The sequence below is a fragment of the Papilio xuthus genome, unplaced genomic scaffold (assembly GCF_000836235.2).
Source record: "Papilio xuthus unplaced genomic scaffold, Pxut_1.1 DF828952.1, whole genome shotgun sequence".
Lineage (NCBI taxonomy): Eukaryota > Metazoa > Arthropoda > Insecta > Lepidoptera > Papilionidae > Papilio > Papilio xuthus.
Window position 1 is genome coordinate 1,232,667 of NW_013529697.1, and position 6,000 is coordinate 1,238,666.

A 6,000-nucleotide genomic window follows, 5' to 3' on the forward strand; every position below is an offset into this window, starting at 1 on the left:
GACATTTCCCACCTGTTCCAAACCTTCTAATTTATTAAATTGAAGCTAATCTTACTATAAATGTATAGTTTTGATGGATGTTTGTAAAAAGGTATCTCCAGAAAGGCTGCATGGATCTAGCTGATAGATGAAGAACATATTCTGGAATAACACACAGGCTACTAATTAAGTGTTTTTAATTTCGCACGGACGACTTCTTAGTACTTCTTACGATTAGTTTTCTTGACGAAGTTCTAAATGAAGAAAACTATAAAGCGTAGAAGAGTCCTAAAAACAATCTTGTTAAGATTGCATAAGTTTACTAAACTTGTGGTAGGCTAGTTTTTTTTGGTGATCAATATTAAAGTTTTAAAGATAAGACTGTAGTATGTTCAGTGAGATATCTTTGCAACGGTATCCAAGGCTCATAGTTGCTTTCTACCATGTGAATTTTCCACCTAATAAGGGCTGGAGTGTACACTACACACAATTTCACTATAACCCGTCTAGACTCAGATGATTGCCTCTCAAGTCCAGATATATGGTAGTATATGAAGTGTAGCATCATTCTCGCTCATAAGCCTGGCGCCGAGGGTCGCCGGGCTCCCTAATTCTGTACCATTTGCTGAATCACCGCCGCCTAATAGAGTGTAACTTTATTTATCTCCCTCGCTCTGGATGACTGTCTTTATTTGGTGTTAATGTTTAGCCTCGCTTATTTGATTTAATATTTGTATTGTCTATTGTACGATTACATTGTTCCGGTGTATTAGCCAATAAATAGAACATTTCACGTTTTAGTTTGATTTGTTAAAATTAAGAGTACACAAAAGTAATCTTGGTTTATCTTATAAATTTACTTTCGCCATTATGAGACCAAAATCTAACTATCTGCAAGTATAAAACATAACGTCATCTGTGTTTTTCATCTATGATAAAACAGTGATAACATTATATTTTAAACGATTTCAGAAGCACACGGTAAGTGATGCGATGTTAAATGAGGAAAATTGCACAATTAAAACAAGTGAATAACGATTTGGTAATTATTGAAATAAAATAGACAAAGATTGTAATAATTTGGCAAGTTATATCGAATAGTCGACGTGGTTTGTGAACAATAAGAAGGTCTGCCGTAGATTAGTCTCATTATGCGCCCTTTGAGATCATCTCTAGCGGAAACTGCGAAGGAATATGACGAATAATCGTGATTTGTTACCACTTCGTTACCTACCGGCGAAAGATCAGACTGTTGACTACATTGAACTTTAATTCCTTAGACTTTAAACTCATTATACTATGTTGCCTTGTTTATCTTATATATAAAACTTCGTGTCACAATTTTCGTTCCCATACTCCTCCGAAACGGATTGACCGATTCTCATGAAATTTTGTGAGCATATTGAGTAGGTCTGAGAATCTGCCAAAATCTATTTTTAGTCCCGCACGGACGGAGTCGCGGGCGACAGCTAATTTCTTATATATTCAATAAATTTTATTAAAATTTATTTACTTAATTTGGGACATTATATTCTATATGATCCGGTAAGCATCTTGGCACCAAAAATTGTTTTTTTTAGAACTTGACGAGTCCTTTCTTACTCTTATTCATTTATACTCGTATTATAAATACGAAAGGTTTAGACGCATCGATTGATATTTGTAAGAATGTCTTCCTTCTACTTCTTTTCTGTGACATTTATCTTTACAAAAATGTTTATGGCATTATTAACTTCTGCTTCTAATTCCTTCTAATATCTACTTATTAAAAACAAAATTCGTTTATATTTAACCCAAGTTAATGCTATACTAACTGGCGAATAACAAACATTTTATGTCTCTACGCAAAATGTATGGGATACGAACAATATCTGTTCTATACATGAATAACGGTACAACTGAAAATGGATCACAAATCAATTAATACTGAACTTACACAGCGCTTAATACTCGGTCATAATTTGCTTTTAGAACTACAACCGGCTCCGTACAAGGAAATGTATAAATGATAGAGTGTTTGAATGTCGAACATTCGCCGTATATGCGAAGTTACCTCATAAGTAATAGTCTATACAAAGGCGTATGAAAATATTATATTTACGATTTAAGTTAAAATAATATATGACAAACTGAAAATTAAAAACATTGAAACAGTTAATTATATATAATTTTACTATGATTAATTTATGCGATGCCTATATTTACTAATATTATAAAGAGGAAAGATTTGATTCTTTGTTTTCATTGAATAGGCTCCGACACAAATGAACTGATTTGAAAAGTTCTTTCACTGTTGTGAACTTACACTATCCCCGAGTGACGTGGCCTACTAAATTGTTTTCTAAATTTCGCGCGGCAGAAGTGGCTTGTAACTGCCAGTCAATAATAAAAATGTAAAATTTGAATTAAAAAAATCTCATTTATTTATTATCTCGATACGTCTATACAAGCTGTAAGAGCTGGAAAATTTTATCTTAACAAACTACTATTATATAAAATAAAATGAAAACCAATGATATAATTTTCTATTAATAATCTACTTTCGAGAGTCTATAGACCACAATAGAGTAAGTACAAAGATGGTGCGGCGCCGGAGGTCTGCGCGGCAATCCTTAATTCACTAACAATGTACTTAATAACAAAGCCACACACGAGATGTGCATTTAAACAGCGTCAGATTACATCTAAGATGATAAAGATTAATTATTTGGTATTACGTAATTCCATGCTGACGTCAGAATTTATGTCTCAGTAATTTTATGTGGAAAATTACACGATTTACCGTAGGTTTCTGAAACCTAAGTCTCTGTATTAACATATCGTCATCCCTGTCATAAGCTTAGACGAAAGGGAGATAGCAATATGTTTTAAACAATCCACGATTAAATTTTGTAACATTAAGGACCACCTATAGACGAATTAAAGCTTAGTTTGACAGCGAGATATCTTCTATATGTATTTGAAAACTTCACCCATTTCAACAAATCAAAGGGATATCACAAGATCTTAGTAGTATATTATTGCGAATGTACTTTGGTCTCGGTGATCAAATAACCCATGTTCGTTCATCTTTTACCTTTACAAAAATTAAACTATACAAAGGCTTAAAATGAAATAATTAAGTGAATGTTAAGTTAAATTAAGTATTGTACAAATAGGTAACTTATCAACTGTTCTGTAACTCAACAAGTTAACAAACTAATCAATATATTTGAAGAATCATTACGACCCTTCCGCGTATTTTTAATTAAAATCAACAATAGGGATTACGGTTGTTGGATTCAAACACGGACTATATTTTTTATAACAACTAAAAAGAGGGTTCACTATCGCGTGAGTTGTTTGAGTTTTAATTACCTCATATTTATCATCCAAAATAAACCATTTTAATTAAGATTTTTTCACTGATTTTATATTTCAGCTTAGGAAATAATCAGGTCCATCTTTAAACCCCTAAAGCATCAAGATTGTATTTGTAAAATTAACATAATTTTTTTTTCTTCGCATTGCCAATTTTTTAATTGTTATTTCCCTAAATAATATGATGAGAAAACAAATTACACAGCAAGTTGTATTAATTTTAAATTGATTTAGGCTCTTCGTACACAAGGCTACGCAAATGTCCGATACCGGGCGATTTCAGTCTAGTCTAAGAAACTTACTCAATATAATGTCATAGACGGACACCACCTATGACTATGGCCTAATCGCCCTTAACTTAGGGTATGCACCGAGCCCCTCGGTGGGGACGTATAGCGAGCTGATAATGATGATGAGACTGACACCACCAGTCGCTTGTTACCTGTCAAGTCGATACCAATTTTGCCGCTATTTACAAATTGGCGGACTAATTTATTAATATAGTTAATAAACTTGTAGTGTATGTAGGCGACTCGCGTCGATTGAATGATGAATATGTACGGATAGCGCACTACACCATACTCCCGACGAATAAAACAATTTTTATTGACTCTTGCATCGCGAGTATCGCTCAAGATTTTTATAGAATTGTGTACAAAGGGCCTTAGATACATATATGGCATATATTTCCCACAACCCTACTATCAAAGTTGTCTTGTCATCAAATATGCGTACGGAACTGACAAGGGACTACAATACGTTATACAGCTGACAAACTTCACGTCTATGATACGCTCGTGTTAACTGACTTGTGTAATTATAATTCAACAACTTCCTAAAACTGTTAACTGGATTATACCAGTTCGAGTACTTTGTTAATATATTTGGAGAAATAAGGACTTATCTATAATCAAATAATAATCTTTGGACCAAAGAACTTGCAGATATTTTGACAGAAAATTAAAGGACGTTTCACTGGTCGAACATATAATTTATTGTCTTCTTCTTCTTCTCGTTGTCAGCCATGAGACTGCTGGGCATAGGCCTCCCCCAAATTTTGTCTATGGATCTATCTGTCTAGATGTCTGTCTGATATGGATTTGCCTATTGTCTATGGATTTAAATTGATAATAAAAAAAATCTATTCGAATAAGTCTTTGATTACAGCCTTATACCGCCAAAACTGTTTAAATAGGTTGCTTGTTTTTTCTCAGTATCATTGCATTCGACAGATTTAAAAAAACAAACAATGCACAGAAGCGATTCCAGAACGAACTTCAAAAATGTATAGAACTGACATTAACTTTCAAAAAGTCACGTGATTGTCACGCGTCAGTTCTATACATTTTTGTTGTTCGCTATGGAATCCCTTCGAAGCGTACTTTGTCTATCCCCGCTGTTACTAAATATAATAGATTATCCTAATTAAATAGAAAAATAAGCTTCTTGATTCAATTACACGGGTGTCTATCGTTAGTATATTAATAAATAATACGCGAATCGTCTCCGCGTAGATTCGTCTTGTTTATCTTACGCAATAATCCTTCGAGATAACTATGTTTGTTCTGTATCCACTTCAATCCTCTAACGAGTTTCCTCTGATATAATGATTGCTATAATTCCGTATAACGAAGTTTAATTATCTCTCACGTACTACGAATGCGGTTGTCATTGTTAATATATCTTACTCTTATTCAGAATTTAAATTTTCTCTTAATTATGTTAAATGTAATTATGTTGCATTTTATGTGGCTAAAAATCTATCAAAAAATTATAAGTTCGTCCGCGCACAATTAAAAAACACTGATTAAGTAGCCTATGTGTTTTTCTAGACTATGGTCTTTATGCCAAATTTCACTGAGATTCATTAAGCTGTTCTAGAGATACGTAATAACAAACATCCTTGTAAACTTAAACTAATTATATGTAAGATCAACAAGACAAAGCTTATATTTTATATTAATGAAATAAAATAGTTAAAAATTATGGGTAAAGGAACTAATACGCACTATGACAGCATGTTTGGCCAATGCCTAGTTACTCGGTACGAAGAGGACGCCGACGAAGACAAAATAAAATCTTTCAAATAAAAAATAATAAAGATATTTTCATTTAAGTACTTACAGCATTCAAAGCTTCTATCTCACACTGGCTCAATTTATAAGATGCATCAGAGCCAACGAGTCGTGGTGTCGATCTGAAAAAGCAAAAAAAAAAGATTTGTTTACAAAATTTCCGTTACTTCTAATAACAAGAAGATAAGAAGTGATGTATTTCTGATTATCTCCTTAATAAAGGTATGAATCCTGGTAGGAAATAGGGCTGTCTACAGGTATTATTGCAATAGTGACGCGGGAAGTCATGTGACAACCTTACACCAACGGACCTAGTGATATGGAAATTAGGGCTGCCAACTCGTTAATTATTAATATTCATATTAGTAAGTGAATTTATAAATTTATAGGTAACACGTAAGTGTATGGCTCTTACAGCGGCGAATGAAAAAGTACGTCGAGTTAAGATTTTTATTTCTACATCGAAAATTAATTTAAACATCTGTTTATTCGTAAATTTAAACACGCACATTGGAGAATACTAATTTGAATCACTTTACCCTTCTCATCTTTTTTTTTATAAGGATAAAATAGGAAGGGGAAGTGC

At 33.0% G+C, this 6,000-nt stretch overlaps 1 protein-coding gene across 1 annotated transcript in view; it reads right to left on the reverse strand.

Annotated features, from left to right (window-relative positions):
* LOC106127374 (kinesin-like protein CG14535) overlaps positions 1-5,533 on the reverse strand; it is a 173,874-nt gene extending 168,341 nt beyond the window's left edge. Inside the window, exon 1 of the mRNA XM_013325457.1 lies at positions 5,464-5,533. The gene's annotated coding sequence lies outside the window, so the exon portion shown is untranslated. The remainder of the gene's footprint in view (positions 1-5,463) is intronic.
* Between the last annotated feature and the right edge of the window lie 467 nt (positions 5,534-6,000).